Consider the following 16,028-nt stretch of genomic DNA (forward strand, 5'->3'; position numbering starts at 1 on the left):
ACGTATGCTTTTGCCTACATCAAGTCCTGAATTAAAACACAGCTGTCTGGCTTTGCTCTTAGAGCTCTCGCTTTGCCTGCGTGACATGCTCTATCTCAACATTTCTATCTTCTCTCATCTCTTCACCTCTAGTCATTTCCACCAATAGGACTGGAAACGGGCCACCAAGCCTTCTACTTTAACCACAGGCGTACTGAGGGCCAATAAAAGGCACAGAAGCATTTCTTGATCCGGGGCTGAGAACTGCATGCACAGGGACCTCGTGGCGCAACGGTAGCGTGTCTGACTCCAGATCTGAAGGTTGCGTGTTCAAATCACGTCGGGGTCACCCTTTGACATTTTTTTCCCCACCAAGTCTATATCTCTGACTTCTAAAGCAAAGCCAAAAGAAGGGCGCTTTGCATTGGCCGGGAATCGAACCCGGGCCTCCCGCGTGGCAGGCGAGAATTATACCACTGAACCACCAATGCTTCACTTACATAGGCTGAGCAGAGAGCCCTGCCGTAGACAGTAGTGATGAGGCCCATGCATTCGCATGGGACACCTATGAACAAAGTTTGCATGGCAAGCCTTGAACTGCCAAACGTTCACATGCTGATGGCAGGAATCAGATGCAGGAGACTGAAACTATGAATGTTTCTGCTTTTGCTAAGGACAGTGGTTTGGGGCCAGTGTTGTGCTTGACAGAGCACGACATCAGCCTGCTCTCTGGCTGCTCCCGGGAGAAGTGGCTGACAGAAAGCACCCTCCAGACCACCAGCAATCTTGTGTTTCACAACATGCCACTGTCACTGGACTTTCCTTCTGGGACAGCCTAGTCACTGACCTGGCCAGATTCCCTGTCCTCCCCAAAATCCTGGGGAGAAACGGGCAGAGTTCTGCGCCCTGCGCCCTCTTTCGCGTCCCTAACGCGCTCCCAACGCGCCCTACAGCCCTGGTCGGGCACAGCCCTGGTCGGGCTCATACCACTGGGGCCTCTGCCGAGGAAGAGCCCCGGAAGCCTAGGGCCAGGCCTATTGCACAGGCATCTTAGACCAGGCCATTCCGGGATTGCTGTGTTTCACGTCCTGCCCTTCAACACTCCTGGGAGGGCTTTCCCTGAGAACCCTCATGTCTCTGCCCTCCCAGGAGGCTGTGGTTCTATGCAAAATAGGGGGTGCACCACGGGCCGTCCCCTTTCCTCTCTCTCGCCAATATCTTTCACCAAAGCTGAGCCCTGCAGGTAAATGTATCTATCTGGCTGAGGGGCCAGGGAGGGCCTTTGCCTGCAGTCTTACAAGCCAGAGTGCAGAGAAGGCAGCAGCTCTGGGACCGGCACTCTGCTCAAAGACATATCTAACATGCCACAGTGGAGCTGAGATGGGCAAGACACGTGTCTCACAGGCTGGCAGCACACCAAGACAGTGGCAGGAAACTATGCTAACAAGGAAAGAGAAAAGTCACGTGTCTCGTGGCCTTCCCACCATTAGACAGTAGTCTGCGCAAGAAAACATCCAACAGTGACAGGACAACCAAGCAAATGACAAACGCCGTGCTGAATAAAGTCATCTTACATGACATTTTGTACAAAGGCCCAGATCATGGGGATGATCGCGCAGCAGAAGCAGCAAGTATCAGAGCCACCGAACCTGGGGTGAGTTACACGAGGAGAAAGGGCGACATGGGGACAGGGGCTATGGGCTCAGGGAACAGCTACCACAATGCAACCTCGGGTGTGGGGATGCCACTCATTGCGGGTACTGCCCTGGGATTTCCTTTTAGAAAGAATCGCTGGTTAAAGTGTAGTGCACAAAAAACCCAACTCCTCGATTACACTATTAGATAACATCCTTTAACTGCCCCACCCACCCTGTGTGAGTCTCACCCACTTCCCGCCTGCTCCCTCTAGTCTGAGAGTTGTATCTCCACAAAAAACACACAGTGGGGCTCAATGAGCTGCTCATGTCTGACATGGACACCTAAGCAGTGCTGGTTTCACAACCTGAAAGCCTGCAAAGGAAAGTGTGCCCGGCAGAAGATAAGCTGCCTGGCAACTCAGAACCTTCTTCTAAGAGAAGTAAGACATGTCACAATGGAGTCTAAGCCTACCTGTCTTATGCCAGGACCTTAGAGCTGCAGGCAGGAGCACAAAGGTAAAAACATATATTGAGTCCCAACACGCTCACTGCGGTGGTTGGTCTCTGTGGCGCAATCGGTTAGCGCGTTCGGCTGTTAACCGAAAGGTTGGTGGTTCAAGCCCACCCAGGGACGTATGCTTTTGCCTACATCAAGTCCTGAATTAAAACACAGCTGTCTGGCTTTGCTCTTAGAGCTCTCGCTTTGCCTGCGTGACATGCTCTATCTCAACATTTCTATCTTCTCTCATCTCTTCACCTCTAGTCATTTCCACCAATAGGACTGGAAACGGGACACCAAGCCTTCTACTTTAACCACAGGCGTACTGAGGGCCAATAAAAGGCACAGAAGCATTTCTTGATCCGGGGCTGAGAACTGCATGCACAGGGACCTCGTGGCGCAACGGTAGGGTGTCTGACTCCAGATCAGAAGGTTGCGTGTTCAAATCACGTCGGGGTCACTCTTTGACATTTTTTTCCCCACCAAGTCTATATCTCTGACTTCTAAAGCAAAGGCAAAAGAAGGGCGCTTTGCATTGGCCGGGAATCGAACCCGGGCCTCCCGCGTGGCAGGCGAGAATTCTACCACTGAACCACCAATGCTTCACTTACATAGGCTGAGCAGAGAGCCCTGCCGTAGACAGTAGTGATGAGGCCCATGCATTCGCATGGGACACCTATGAACAAAGTTTGCATGGCAAGCCTTGGACTGCCAAACGTTCACATGCTGATGGCAGGAATCAGATGCAGGAGACTGAAACTATGAATGTTTCTGCTTTTGCTAAGGACAGTGGTTTGGGGCCAGTGTTGTGCTTGACAGAGCACGACATCAGCCTGCTCTCTGGCTGCTCCCGGGAGAAGTGGCTGACAGAAAGCACCCTCCAGACCACCAGCAATCTTGTGTTTCACAACATGCCACTGTCACTGGACTTTCCTTCTGGGACAGCCTAGTCACTGACCTGGCCAGATTCCCTGTCCTCCCCAAAATCCTGGGGAGAAACGGGCAGAGTTCTGCGCCCTGCGCCCTCTTTCGCGTCCCTAACGCGCTCCCAACGCGCCCTACAGCCCTGGTCGGGCACAGCCCTGGTCGGGCTCATACCACTGGGGCCTCTGCCGAGGAAGAGCCCCGGAAGCCTAGGGCCAGGCCTATTGCACAGGCATCTTAGACCAGGCCATTCCGGGATTGCTGTGTTTCACGTCCTGCCCTTCAACACTCCTGGGAGGGCTTTCCCTGAGAACCCTCATGTCTCTCCCCTCCCAGGAGGCTGTGGTTCTATGCAAAATAGGGGGTGCACCACGGGCCGTCCCCTTTCCTCTCTCTCGCCAATATCTTTCACCAAAGCTGAGCCCTGCAGGTAAATGTATCTATCTGGCTGAGGGGCCAGGGAGGGCCTTTGCCTGCAGTCTTACAAGCCAGAGTGCAGAGAAGGCAGCAGCTCTGGGACCGGGACTCTGCTCAAAGACATATCTAACATGCCACAGTGGAGCTGAGATGGGCAAGACACGTGTCTCACAGGCTGGCAGCACACCAAGACAGTGGCAGGAAACTATGCTAACAAGGAAAGAGAAAAGTCACGTGTCTCGTGGCCTTCCCACCATTAGACAGTAGTCTGCGCAAGAAAACATCCAACAGTGACAGGACAACCAAGCAAATGACAAACGCCGTGCTGAATAAAGTCATCTTACATGACATTTCGTACAAAGGCCCAGATCATGGGGATGATCGCGCAGCAGAAGCAGCAAGTATCAGAGCCACCGAACCTGGGGTGAGTTACACGAGGAGAAAGGGCGACATGGGGACAGGGGCTATGGGCTCAGGGAACAGCTACCACAATGCAACCTCGGGTGTGGGGATGCCACTCATTGCGGGTACTGCCCTGGGATTTCCTTTTAGAAAGAATCGCTGGTTAAAGTGTAGTGCACAAAAAACCCAACTCCTCGATTACACTATTAGATAACATCCTTTAACTGCCCCACCCACCCTGTGTGAGTCTCACCCACTTCCCGCCTGCTCCCTCTAGTCTGAGAGTTGTATCTCCACAAAAAAAACACAGTGGGGCTCAATGAGCTGCTCATGTCTGACATGGACACCTAAGCAGTGCTGGATTCACAACCTGAAAGCCTGCAAAGGAAAGTGTGCCCGGCAGAAGATAAGCTGCCTGGCAACTCAGAACCTTCTTCTAAGAGAAGTAAGACATGTCACAATGGAGTCTAAGCCTACCTGTCTTATGCCAGGACCTTAGAGCTGCAGGCAGGAGCACAAAGGTAAAAACATATATTGAGTCCCAACACGCTCACTGCGGTGGTTGGTCTCTGTGGCGCAATCGGTTAGCGCGTTCGGCTGTTAACTGAAAGGTTGGTGGTTCAAGCCCACCCAGAGACGTATGCTTTTGCCTACATCAAGTCCTGAATTAAAACACAGCTGTCTGGCTTTGCTCTTAGAGCTCTCGCTTTGCCTGCGTGACATGCTCTATCTCAACATTTCTATCTTCTCTCATCTCTTCACCTCTAGTCATTTCCACCAATAGGACTGGAAACGGGACACCAAGCCTTCTACTTTAACCACAGGCGTACTGAGGGCCAATAAAAGGCACAGAAGCATTTCTTGATCCGGGGCTGAGAACTGCATGCACAGGGACCTCGTGGCGCAACGGTAGCGCGTCTGACTCCAGATCAGAAGGTTGCGTGTTCAAATCACGTCGGGGTCCCTCTTTGACATTTTTTTACCCACCAAGTCTATATCTCTGACTTCTAAAGCAAAGCCAAAAGAAGGGCGCTTTGCATTGGCCGGGAATCGAACCCGGGCCTCCCGCGTGGCAGGCAAGAATTCTACCACTGAACCACCAATGCTTCACTTATATAGGCTGAGCAGAGAGCCCTGCCGTAGACAGTAGTGATGAGGCCCATGCATTCGCATGGGACACCTATGAACAAAGTTTGCATGGCAAGCCTTGGACTGCCAAACGTTCACATGCTGATTGCAGGAATCAGATGCAGGAGACTGAAACTATGAATGTTTCTGCTTTTGCTAAGGACAGTGGTTTGGGGCCAGTGTTGTGCTTGACAGAGCACGACATCAGCCTGCTCTCTGGCTGCTCCCGGGAGAAGTGGCTGACAGAAAGCACCCTCCAGACCACCAGCAATCTTGTGTTTCACAACATGCCACTGTCACTGGACTTTCCTTCTGGGAAAGCCTAGTCACTGACCTGGCCAGATTCCCTGTCCTCCCCAAAATCCTGGGGAGAAACGGGCAGAGTTCTGCGCCCTGCGCCCTCTTTCGCGTCCCTAACGCGCTCCCAACGCGCCCTACAGCCCTGGTCGGGCTCATACCACTGGGGCCTCTGCCGAGGAAGAGCCCCGGAAGCCTAGGGCCAGGCCTATTGCACAGGCATCTTAGACCAGGCCATTCCGGGATTGCTGTGTTTCACGTCCTGCCCTTCAACACTCCTGGGAGGGCTTTCCCTGAGAACCCTCATGTCTCTGCCCTCCCAGGAGGCTGTGGTTCTATGCAAAATAGGGGGTGCACCACGGGCCGTCCCCTTTCCTCTCTCTCGCCAATATCTTTCACCAAAGCTGAGCCCTGCAGGTAAATGTATCTATCTGGCTGAGGGGCCAGGGAGGGCCTTTGCCTGCAGTCTTACAAGCCAGAGTGCAGAGAAGGCAGCAGCTCTGGGACCGGGACTCTGCTCAAAGACATATCTAACATGCCACAGTGGAGCTGAGATGGGCAAGACACGTGTCTCACAGGCAGGCAGCACAACAAGACAGTGGCAGGAAACTATGCTAACAAGGAAAGAGAAAAGTCACGTGTCTCGTGGCCTTCCCACCATTAGACAGTAGTCTGCGCAAGAAAACATCCAACAGTGACAGGACAACCAAGCAAATGACAAACGCTGTGCTGAATAAAGTCATCTTACATGACATTTCGTACAAAGGCCCAGATCATGGGGATGATCGCGCAGAAGCAGCAAGTATCAGAGCCACCGAACCTGAGGTGAGTTACACGAGGAGAAAGGGCGACATGGGGACAGGGGCTAGGGGCTCAGGGAACAGCTACCACAATGCAACCTCGGGTGTGGGGATGCCACTCATTGCGGGTACTGCCCTGGGATTTCCTTTTAGAAAGAATCGCTGGTTAAAGTGTAGTGCACAAAAAACCCAACTCCTCGATTACACTATTAGATAACATCCTTTAACTGCCCCACCCACCCTGTGTGAGTCTCACCCACTTCCCGCCTGCTCCCTCTAGTCTGAGAGTTGTATCTCCACAAAAAACACACAGTGGGGCTCAATGAGCTGCTCATGTCTGACATGGACACCTAAGCAGTGCTGGATTCACAACCTGAAAGCCTGCAAAGGAAAGTGTGCCCGGCAGAAGATAAGCTGCCTGGCAACTCAGAACCTTCTTCTAAGAGAAGTAAGACATGTCACAATGGAGTCTAAGCCTACCTGTCTTATGCCAGGACCTTAGAGCTGCAGGCAGGAGCACAAAGGTAAAAACATATATTGAGTCCCAACACACTCACTGCGGTGGTTGGTCTCTGTGGCGCAATCGGTTAGCGCGTTCGGCTGTTAACCGAAAGGTTGGTGGTTCAAGCCCACCCAGGGACGTATGCTTTTGCCTACATCAAGTCCTGAATTAAAACACAGCTGTCTGGCTTTGCTCTTAGAGCTCTCGCTTTGCCTGCGTGACATGCTCTATCTCAACATTTCTATCTTCTCTCATCTCTTCACCTCTAGTCATTTCCACCAATAGGACTGGAAACGGGACACCAAGCCTTCTACTTTAACCACAGGCGTACTGAGGGCCAATAAAAGGCACAGAAGCATTTCTTGATCCGGGGCTGAGAACTGCATGCACAGGGACCTCGTGGCGCAACGGTAGCGCGTCTGACACCAGATCAGAAGGTTGCGTGTTCAAATCATGGCGTGGTCACTCTTCGACATTTTTTCCCCCACCAAGTCTATATCTCTGACTTCTAAAGCAAAGCCAAAAGAAGGGCGCTTTGCATTGGCCGGGAATCGAACCCGGGCCTCCCGCGTGGCAGGCGAGAATTCTACCACTGAACCACCAATGCTTCACTTACATAGGCTGAGCAGAGAGCCCTGCCGTAGACAGTAGTGATGAGGCCCATGCATTCGCATGGGACACCTATGAACAAAGTTTGCATGGCAAGCCTTGGACTGCCAAACGTTCACATGCTGATGGCAGGAATCAGATGCAGGAGACTGAAACTATGAATGTTTCTGCTTTTGCTAAGGACAGTGGTTTGGGGCCAGTGTTGTGCTTGACAGAGCACAACATCAGCCTGCTCTCTGGCTGCTCCCGGGAGAAGTGGCTGACAGAAAGCACCCTCCAGACCACCAGCAATCTTGTGTTTCACAACATGCCACTGTCACTGGACTTTCCTTCTGGGAAAGCCTAGTCACTGACCTGGCCAGATTCCCTGTCCTCCCCAAAATCCGGGCGAGAAACGGACAGAGTTCTGCGCCCTGCGCCCTCTTTCGCTTCCCTAACGTGCTCCCAACGCGCCCTACAGCCCTGGTCGGGCACAGCCCTGGTCGGGCTCATACCACTGGGGCCTCTGCCGAGGAAGAGCCCCGGAAGCCTAGGGCCAGGCCTATTGCACAGGCATCTTAGACCAGGCCATTCCGGGATTGCTGTGTTTCACGTCCTGCCCTTCAACACTCCTGGGAGGGCTTTCCCTGAGAACCCTCAAGTCTCTGCCCTCCCAGGAGGCTGTGGTTCTATGCAAAATAGGGGGTGCACCACGGTCCGTCCCCTTTCCTCTCTCTCGCCAATTATCTTTCACCAAAGCTGAGCCCTGCAGGTAAATGTATCTATCTGGCTGAGGGGCCAGGGAGGGCCTTTGCCTGCAGTCTTACAAGCCAGAGTGCAGAGAAGGCAGCAGCTCTGGGACCGGGACTCTGCTCAAAGACATATCTAACATGCCACAGTGGAGCTGAGATGGGCAAGACACGTGTCTCACAGGCTGGCAGCACACCAAGACAGTGGCAGGAAACTATGCTAACAAGGAAAGAGAAAAGTCACGTGTCTCGTGGCCTTCCCACCATTAGACAGTAGTCTGCGCAAGAAAACATCCAACAGTGACAGGACAACCAAGCAAATGACAAACGCTGTGCTGAATAAAGTCATCTTACATGACATTTCATACAAAGGCCCAGATCATGGGGATGATCGCGCAGAAGCAGCAAGTATCAGAGCCACCGAACCTGGGGTGAGTTACACGAGGAGAAAGGGCGACATGGGGACAGGGGCTATGGGCTCAGGGAACAGCTACCACAATGCAACCTCGGGTGTGGGGATGCCACTCATTGCGGGTACTGCCCTGGGATTTCCTTTTAGAAAGAATCGCTGGTTAAAGTGTAGTGCACAAAAAACCCAACTCCTCGATTACACTATTAGATAACATCCTTTAACTGCCCCACCCACCCTGTGTGAGTCTCACCCACTTCCCGCCTGCTCCCTCTAGTCTGAGAGTTGTATCTCCACAAAAAACACACAGTGGGGCTCAATGAGCTGCTCATGTCTGACATGGACACCTAAGCAGTGCTGGATTCACAACCTGAAAGCCTGCAAAGGAAAGTGTGCCCGGCAGAAGATAAGCTGCCTGGCAACTCAGAACCTTCTTCTAAGAGAAGTAAGACATGTCACAATGGAGTCTAAGCCTACCTGTCTTATGCCAGGACCTTAGAGCTGCAGGCAGGAGCACAAAGGTAAAAACATATATTGAGTCCCAACACGCTCACTGCAGTGGTTGGTCTCTGTGGCGCAATCGGTTAGCGCGTTTGGCTGTTAACCGAAAGGTTGGTGGTTCAAGCCCACCCAGGGACGTATGCTTTTGCCTACATCAAGTCCTGAATTAAAACACAGCTGTCTGGCTTTGCTCTTAGAGCTCTCGCTTTGCCTGCGTGACATGCTCTATCTCAACATTTCTATCTTCTCTCATCTCTTCACCTCTAGTCATTTCCACCAATAGGACTGGAAACGGGCCACCAAGCCTTCTACTTTAACCACAGGCGTACTGAGGGCCAATAAAAGGCACAGAAGCATTTCTTGATCCGGGGCTGAGAACTGCATGCACAGGGACTTCGTGGCGCAACGGTAGCGCGTCTGACTCCAGATCAGAAGGTTGCGTGTTCAAATCACGTCGGGATCACTCTTTGACATTTTTTTCCCCACCAAGTCTATATCTCTGACCTCTAAAGCAAAGCCAAAAGAAGGGCGTTTTGCATTGGCCGGGAATCGAACCCGGGCCTCCCGCGTGGCAGGCGAGAATTCTACCACTGAACCACCAATGCTTCACTTACATAGGCTGAGCAGAGAGCCCTGCCGTAGACAGTAGTGATGAGGCCCATGCATTCGCATGGGACACCTATGAACAAAGTTTGCATGGCAAGCCTTGGACTGCCAAACGTTCACATGCTGATGGCAGGAATCAGATGCAGGAGACTGAAACTATGAATGTTTCTGCTTTTGCTAAGGACAGTGGTTTGGGGCCAGTGTTGTGCTTGACAGAGCACGACATCAGCCTGCTCTCTGGCTGCTCCCGGGAGAAGTGGCTGACAGAAAGCACCCTCCAGACCACCAGCAATCTTGTGTTTCACAACATGCCACTGTCACTGGACTTTCCTTCTGGGAAAGCCTAGTCACTGACCTGGCCAGATTCCCTGTCCTCCCCAAAATCCTGGGGAGAAACGGGCAGAGTTCTGCGCCCTGCGCCCTCTTTCGCGTCCCTAACGCGCTCCCAACGCGCCCTACAGCCCTGGTCGGGCTCATACCACTGGGGCCTCTGCCGAGGAAGAGCCCCGGAAGCCTAGGGCCAGGCCTATTGCACAGGCATCTTAGACCAGGCCATTCCGGGATTGCTGTGTTTCACGTCCTGCCCTTCAACACTCCTGGGAGGGCTTTCCCTGAGAACCCTCATGTCTCTGCCCTCCCAGGAGGCTGTGGTTCTATGCAAAATAGGGGGTGCACCACGGGCCGTCCCCTTTCCTCTCTCTCGCCAATATCTTTCACCAAAGCTGAGCCCTGCAGGTAAATGTATCTATCTGGCTGAGGGGCCAGGGAGGGCCTTTGCCTGCAGTCTTACAAGCCAGAGTGCAGAGAAGGCAGCAGCTCTGGGACCGGGACTCTGCTCAAAGACATATCTAACATGCCACAGTGGAGCTGAGATGGGCAAGACACGTGTCTCACAGGCAGGCAGCACAACAAGACAGTGGCAGGAAACTATGCTAACAAGGAAAGAGAAAAGTCACGTGTCTCGTGGCCTTCCCACCATTAGACAGTAGTCTGCGCAAGAAAACATCCAACAGTGACAGGACAACCAAGCAAATGACAAACGCTGTGCTGAATAAAGTCATCTTACATGACATTTCGTACAAAGGCCCAGATCATGGGGATGATCGCGCAGAAGCAGCAAGTATCAGAGCCACCGAACCTGAGGTGAGTTACACGAGGAGAAAGGGTGACATGGGGACAGGGGCTAGGGGCTCAGGGAACAGCTACCACAATGCAACCTCGGGTGTGGGGATGCCACTCATTGCGGGTACTGCCCTGGGATTTCCTTTTAGAAAGAATCGCTGGTTAAAGTGTAGTGCACAAAAAACCCAACTCCTCGATTACACTATTAGATAACATCCTTTAACTGCCCCACCCACCCTGTGTGAGTCTCACCCACTTCCCGCCTGCTCCCTCTAGTCTGAGAGTTGTATCTCCACAAAAAACACACAGTGGGGCTCAATGAGCTGCTCATGTCTGACATGGACACCTAAGCAGTGCTGGATTCACAACCTGAAAGCCTGCAAAGGAAAGTGTGCCCGGCAGAAGATAAGCTGCCTGGCAACTCAGAACCTTCTTCTAAGAGAAGTAAGACATGTCACAATGGAGTCTAAGCCTACCTGTCTTATGCCAGGACCTTAGAGCTGCAGGCAGGAGCACAAAGGTAAAAACATATATTGAGTCCCAACACGCTCACTGCGGTGGTTGGTCTCTGTGGCGCAATCGGTTAGCGCGTTTGGCTGTTAACCGAAAGGTTGGTGGTTCAAGCCCACCCAGGGACGTATGCTTTTGCCTACATCAAGTCCTGAATTAAAACACAGCTGTCTGGCTTTGCTCTTAGAGCTCTCGCTTTGCCTGCGTGACATGCTCTATCTCAACATTTCTATCTTCTCTCATCTCTTCACCTCTAGTCATTTCCACCAATAGGACTGGAAACGGGCCACCAAGCCTTCTACTTTAACCACAGGCGTACTGAGGGCCAATAAAAGGCACAGAAGCATTTCTTGATCCGGGGCTGAGAACTGCATGCACAGGGACCTCGTGGCGCAACGGTAGGGTGTCTGACTCCAGATCAGAAGGTTGCGTGTTCAAATCACGTCGGGGTCACTCTTTGACATTTTTTTCCCCACCAAGTCTATATCTCTGACTTCTAAAGCAAAGCCAAAAGAAGGGCGCTTTGCATTGGCCGGGAATCGAACCCGGGCCTCCCGCGTGGCAGGCGAGAATTCTACCACTGAACCACCAATGCTTCACTTACATAGGCTGAGCAGAGAGCCCTGCCGTAGACAGTAGTGATGAGGCCCATGCATTCGCATGGGACACCTATGAACAAAGTTTGCATGGCAAGCCTTGGACTGCCAAACGTTCACATGCTGATGGCAGGAATCAGATGCAGGAGACTGAAACTATGAATGTTTCTGCTTTTGCTAAGGACAGTGGTTTGGGGCCAGTGTTGTGCTTGACAGAGCACGACATCAGCCTGCTCTCTGGCTGCTCCCGGGAGAAGTGGCTGACAGAAAGCACCCTCCAGACCACCAGCAATCTTGTGTTTCACAACATGCCACTGTCACTGGACTTTCCTTCTGGGAAAGCCTAGTCACTGACCTGGCCAGATTCCCTGTCCTCCCCAAAATCCTGGGGAGAAACGGGCAGAGTTTTGCGCCCTGCGCCCTCTTTCGCGTCCCTAACGCGCTCCCAACGCGCCCTACAGCCCTGGTCGGGCACAGCCCTGGTCGGGCTCATACCACTGGGGCCTCTGCCGAGGAAGAGCCCCGGAAGCCTAGGGCCAGGCCTATTGCACAGGCATCTTAGACCAGGCCATTCCGGGATTGCTGTGTTTCACGTCCTGCCCTTCAACACTCCTGGGAGGGCTTTCCCTGAGAACCCTCATGTCTCTGCCCTCCCAGGAGGCTGTGGTTCTATGCAAAATAGGGGGTGCACCACGGGCCGTCCCCTTTCCTCTCTCTCGCCAATATCTTTCACCAAAGCTGAGCCCTGCAGGTAAATGTATCTATCTGGCTGAGGGGCCAGGGAGGGCCTTTGCCTGCAGTCTTACAAGCCAGAGTGCAGAGAAGGCAGCAGCTCTGGGACCGGGACTCTGCTCAAAGACATATCTAACATGCCACAGTGGAGCTGAGATGGGCAAGACACGTGTCTCACAGGCAGGCAGCACAACAAGAGAGTGGCAGGAAACTATGCTAACAAGGAAAGAGAAAAGTCACGTGTCTCGTGGCCTTCCCACCATTAGACAGTAGTCTGCGCAAGAAAACATCCAACAGTGACAGGACAACCAAGCAAATGACAAACGCTGTGCTGAATAAAGTCATCTTACATGACATTTCGTACAAAGGCCCAGATCATGGGGATGATCGCGCAGAAGCAGCAAGTATCAGAGCCACCGAACCTGAGGTGAGTTACACGAGGAGAAAGGGCGACATGGGGACAGGGGCTAGGGGCTCAGGGAACAGCTACCACAATGCAACCTCGGGTGTGGGGATGCCACTCATTGCGGGTACTGCCCTGGGATTTCCTTTTAGAAAGAATCGCTGGTTAAAGTGTAGTGCACAAAAAACCCAACTCCTCGATTACACTATTAGATAACATCCTTTAACTGCCCCACCCACCCTGTGTGAGTCTCACCCACTTCCCGCCTGCTCCCTCTAGTCTGAGAGTTGTATCTCCACAAAAAACACACAGTGGGGCTCAATGAGCTGCTCATGTCTGACATGGACACCTAAGCAGTGCTGGATTCACAACCTGAAAGCCTGCAAAGGAAAGTGTGCCCGGCAGAAGATAAGCTGCCTGGCAACTCAGAACCTTCTTCTAAGAGAAGTAAGACATGTCACAATGGAGTCTAAGCCTACCTGTCTTATGCCAGGACCTTAGAGCTGCAGGCAGGAGCACAAAGGTAAAAACATATATTGAGTCCCAACACACTCACTGCGGTGGTTGGTCTCTGTGGCGCAATTGGTTAGCGCGTTCGGCTGTTAACCGAAAGGTTGGTGGTTCAAGCCCACCCAGGGACGTATGCTTTTGCCTACATCAAGTCCTGAATTAAAACACAGCTGTCTGGCTTTGCTCTTAGAGCTCTCGCTTTGCCTGCGTGACATGCTCTATCTCAACATTTCTATCTTCTCTCATCTCTTCACCTCTAGTCATTTCCACCAATAGGACTGGAAACGGGACACCAAGCCTTCTACTTTAACCACAGGCGTACTGAGGGCCAATAAAAGGCACAGAAGCATTTCTTGATCCGGGGCTGAGAACTGCATGCACAGGGACCTCGTGGCGCAACGGTAGCGCGTCTGATTCCAGATCAGAAGGTTGCGTGTTCAAATCACGGCGTGGTCACTCTTTGACATTTTTTCCCCCACCAAGTCTATATCTCTGACTTCTAAAGCAAAGCCAAAAGAAGGGCGCTTTGCATTGGCCGGGAATCGAACCCGGGCCTCCCGCGTGGCAGGCGAGAATTCTACCACTGAACCACCAATGCTTCACTTACATAGGCTGAGCAGAGAGCCCTGCCGTAGACAGTAGTGATGAGGCCCATGCATTCGCATGGGACACCTATGAACAAAGTTTGCATGGCAAGCCTTGGACTGCCAAACGTTCACATGCTGATGGCAGGAATCAGATGCAGGAGACTGAAACTATGAATGTTTCTGCTTTTGCTAAGGACAGTGGTTTGGGGCCAGTGTTGTGCTTGACAGAGCACGACATCAGCCTGCTCTCTGGCTGCTCCCGGGAGAAGTGGCTGACAGAAAGCACCCTCCAGACCACCAGCAATCTTGTGTTTCACAACATGCCACTGTCACTGGACTTTCCTTCTGGGAAAGCCTAGTCACTGACCTGGCCAGATTCCCTGTCCTCCCCAAAATCCTGGGGAGAAACGGGCAGAGTTCTGCGCCCTGCGCCCTCTTTCGCGTCCCTAACGCGCTCCCAACGCGCCCTACAGCCCTGGTCGGGCACAGCCCTGGTCGGGCTCATACCACTGGGGCCTCTGCCGAGGAAGAGCCCCGGAAGCCTAGGGCCAGGCCTATTGCACAGGCATCTTAGACCAGGCCATTCCGGGATTGCTGTGTTTCACGTCCTGCCCTTCAACACTCCTGGGAGGGCTTTCCCTGAGAACCCTCATGTCTCTGCCCTCCCAGGAGGCTGTGGTTCTATGCAAAATAGGGGGTGCACCACGGGCCGTCCCCTTTCCTCTCTCTCGCCAATATCTTTCACCAAAGCTGAGCCCTGCAGGTAAATGTATCTATCTGGCTGAGGGGCCAGGGAGGGCCTTTGCCTGCAGTCTTACAAGCCAGAGTGCAGAGAAGGCAGCAGCTCTGGGACCGGGACTCTGCTCAAAGACATATCTAACATGCCACAGTGGAGCTGAGATGGGCAAGACACGTGTCTCACAGGCAGGCAGCACAACAAGACAGTGGCAGGAAACTATGCTAACAAGGAAAGAGAAAAGTCACGTGTCTCGTGGCCTTCCCACCATTAGACAGTAGTCTGCGCAAGAAAACATCCAACAGTGACAGGACAACCAAGCAAATGACAAACGCTGTGCTGAATAAAGTCATCTTACATGACATTTCGTACAAAGGCCCAGATCATGGGGATGATCGCGCAGAAGCAGCAAGTATCAGAGCCACCGAACCTGAGGTGAGTTACACGAGGAGAAAGGGCGACATGGGGACAGGGGCTAGGGGCTCAGGGAACAGCTACCACAATGCAACCTCGTGTGTGGGGATGCCACTCATTGCGGGTACTGCCCTGGGATTTCCTTTTAGAAAGAATCGCTGGTTAAAGTGTAGTGCACAAAAAACCCAACTCCTCGATTACACTATTAGATAACATCCTTTAACTGCCCCACCCACCCTGTGTGAGTCTCACCCACTTCCCGCCTGCTCCCTCTAGTCTGAGAGTTGTATCTCCACAAAAAACACACAGTGGGGCTCAATGAGCTGCTCATGTCTGACATGGACACCTAAGCAGTGCTGGATTCACAACCTGAAAGCCTGCAAAGGAAAGTGTGCCCGGCAGAAGATAAGCTGCCTGGCAACTCAGAACCTTCTTCTAAGAGAAGTAAGACATGTCACAATGGAGTCTAAGCCTACCTGTCTTATGCCAGGACCTTAGAGCTGCAGGCAGGAGCACAAAGGTAAAAACATATATTGAGTCCCAACACGCTCACTGCGGTGGTTGGTCTCTGTGGCGCAATCGGTTAGCGCGTTTGGCTGTTAACCGAAAGGTTGGTGGTTCAAGCCCACCCAGGGACGTATGCTTTTGCCTACATCAAGTCCTGAATTAAAACACAGCTGTCTGGCTTTGCTCTTAGAGCTCTCGCTTTGCCTGCGTGACATGCTCTATCTCAACATTTCTATCTTCTCTCATCTCTTCACCTCTAGTCATTTCCACCAATAGGACTGGAAACGGGCCACCAAGCCTTCTACTTTAACCACAGGCGTACTGAGGGCCAATAAAAGGCACAGAAGCATTTCTTGATCCGGGGCTGAGAACTGCATGCACAGGGACCTCGTGGCGCAACGGTAGGGTGTCTGACTCCAGATCAGAAGGTTGCGTGTTCAAATCACGTCGGGGTCACTCTTTGACATTTTTTT

The 16,028-nt window shown here is 52.6% G+C and overlaps 8 non-coding genes across 8 annotated transcripts; 3 read left to right on the forward strand and 5 right to left on the reverse strand.

Annotated features, from left to right (window-relative positions):
• The first annotated feature begins 2,176 nt into the window (after positions 1 to 2,176).
• On the forward strand, positions 2,177 to 2,250 carry TRNAN-GUU (transfer RNA asparagine (anticodon GUU)). The gene has a single exon. It is a non-coding gene; the product is annotated as a tRNA-Asn (tRNA).
• Positions 2,251 to 2,646: 396 nt separating this feature from the next.
• On the reverse strand, positions 2,647 to 2,717 carry TRNAG-GCC (transfer RNA glycine (anticodon GCC)). Its single transcript has one exon. It is a non-coding gene; the product is annotated as a tRNA-Gly (tRNA).
• Positions 2,718 to 6,651: 3,934 nt separating this feature from the next.
• On the forward strand, positions 6,652 to 6,725 carry TRNAN-GUU (transfer RNA asparagine (anticodon GUU)). The gene has a single exon. It is a non-coding gene; the product is annotated as a tRNA-Asn (tRNA).
• Positions 6,726 to 7,121: 396 nt separating this feature from the next.
• TRNAG-GCC (transfer RNA glycine (anticodon GCC)) lies at positions 7,122 to 7,192 on the reverse strand. The gene has a single exon. It is a non-coding gene; the product is annotated as a tRNA-Gly (tRNA).
• Positions 7,193 to 9,366: 2,174 nt separating this feature from the next.
• Positions 9,367 to 9,437, reverse strand: TRNAG-GCC (transfer RNA glycine (anticodon GCC)). The gene has a single exon. It is a non-coding gene; the product is annotated as a tRNA-Gly (tRNA).
• Positions 9,438 to 11,594: 2,157 nt separating this feature from the next.
• On the reverse strand, positions 11,595 to 11,665 carry TRNAG-GCC (transfer RNA glycine (anticodon GCC)). The gene has a single exon. It is a non-coding gene; the product is annotated as a tRNA-Gly (tRNA).
• Positions 11,666 to 13,368: 1,703 nt separating this feature from the next.
• On the forward strand, positions 13,369 to 13,442 carry TRNAN-GUU (transfer RNA asparagine (anticodon GUU)). The gene has a single exon. It is a non-coding gene; the product is annotated as a tRNA-Asn (tRNA).
• Positions 13,443 to 13,838: 396 nt separating this feature from the next.
• TRNAG-GCC (transfer RNA glycine (anticodon GCC)) lies at positions 13,839 to 13,909 on the reverse strand. Its single transcript has one exon. It is a non-coding gene; the product is annotated as a tRNA-Gly (tRNA).
• Between the last annotated feature and the right edge of the window lie 2,119 nt (positions 13,910 to 16,028).

Source organism: Pleurodeles waltl, chromosome 4_1 (assembly GCF_031143425.1).
Source record: "Pleurodeles waltl isolate 20211129_DDA chromosome 4_1, aPleWal1.hap1.20221129, whole genome shotgun sequence".
Lineage (NCBI taxonomy): Eukaryota > Metazoa > Chordata > Amphibia > Caudata > Salamandridae > Pleurodeles > Pleurodeles waltl.